Source organism: Belonocnema kinseyi, chromosome 4, assembly GCF_010883055.1.
Source record: "Belonocnema kinseyi isolate 2016_QV_RU_SX_M_011 chromosome 4, B_treatae_v1, whole genome shotgun sequence".
NCBI lineage: Eukaryota > Metazoa > Arthropoda > Insecta > Hymenoptera > Cynipidae > Belonocnema > Belonocnema kinseyi.
The window spans coordinates 38071075-38072598 of record NC_046660.1 but is presented as its reverse complement, the minus strand read 5'-3'; the positions used below and the strand labels follow the sequence as shown (position 1 = coordinate 38072598).

General features: G+C 32.5%; 1 protein-coding gene across 3 annotated transcripts in view; it reads left to right on the top strand.

The window, feature by feature from the left end:
* Positions 1-1524, top strand: part of LOC117172086 (synaptic vesicle glycoprotein 2B-like) — a 13572-nt gene that overhangs the window by 3352 nt on the left and 8696 nt on the right. The gene's annotated exons all lie outside the window — the stretch shown is intronic.

Below are 1524 nucleotides of genomic sequence, written 5' to 3'. Positions count from 1 at the left end.
TGGAATAAATGTCTAAACTTTGAGAATCCATGGTTCAAAGATCGATTTTTCGTTTAAGTATTTTCAAAATGGCGTCTTAATGGCAAAATTTTTGTGAAAACAATTATGAATTTTTTTACAATAAACGATGCGCTTTTCGGAAAAATCATCGAGAATAAAAAGTTCTTGTAATCAGCCAAGGAATACGCCTGAATTTTTTCGAAGCGTTTTGAGCAAAATTTTGGATTTTGCATATGAACAATTTTTGTAAAATTCAAAATTTTGCTCAAAACGCTCCGCAAAAATTCAGGCGTATTCCTCGGCTAATTACAAGAACTTTTTATTCTTGACGAATTTTCCGAAAAGCGCATAGTTTTTCAATAAAAAATTTTCATATTTGTAAGCATCGTGTAAGAGTAAAATGATTCACGAATATCTATCGTCCGTCTGCCGCAAACAAAGTTTACGTTACCCAACTATCACCAACGTGGAGGTCGACGAATATCGATAATCTCTTTTTTTTAAGGGATTTTATATATTTTTTTTTACATTTTTTAATTTTTTTTTATGGAGAATTTTTTTCATTTCAGATTTCAATCCGTTGAAATAATTTTGATCCTGCTATTTCAGAATGTAATTTTGAGAAACAATGTAAGCAGCAATACATGTTGCAATCAATGCAAAATCTAGTAGTCCTCTGGCGACATTGTTCATTATTACATAGTGAACAATTTATGCAGGTGGATGAGTAAATCTGGGCTGGTAAAGAAATTATCAAAATACAGATGATAATCAGATAATTTTTTTCGTGAAAGGCCATTGAGAAGTGGATTGATCATTTGTAAAACAACTCTGGAGCCAAGTGCACATGCTTGCAAGGAAGATACTGTTTCAAGCTCGTACGACCAAAAAATCGAACCATCATTTCATCAACTGAAAGTGCTGTTGAGAAAAAACCAAATTGTTGAATATTTTGCCGGAATAAATTTAATATTTTACGAACTTTCCATGCTTTATCTTTATCATTAGCATCCTTTGTTTTTGAAAATTTTATTTTTGATTTGATTTCACGAAATCGATTGCGGCTCATTGCTAAAGCTACAGGAGAGCATTTTACAAGGGGGTCAGTTTCCCAATACTCTTTTTAATTATTTCGGATATTGTAGGATGACAGCACTAGTATACCTATGAAAGTGTTTAGTTCTTCTGTAGATATTTGTAAGCCATTTTGTTGGCTAACTTCTATGATAGTTTTTTTTTTCTCTGGAGAAAAAGCATTCAAATAACTCCACAGGTGACATAGATAATATTTTTTCCGTACATTATCAGACAGAAAAACTTGATCATCTAGATTTCCAGGGAAAACTTTTTCTTCGTTACTCCATGAAAAAACGTGATTTGGTTCCAATTGTTTTTGAGATGCTGTGTAGTTATGAAAAACATATCTACATGATACATTCGGTCTGGGAAATTCCGATCCCGAATTCTCGTCATCTGATGAATCATCTCCATCAGAGCCAGAGTAATCTGGATTAGGTATGATGA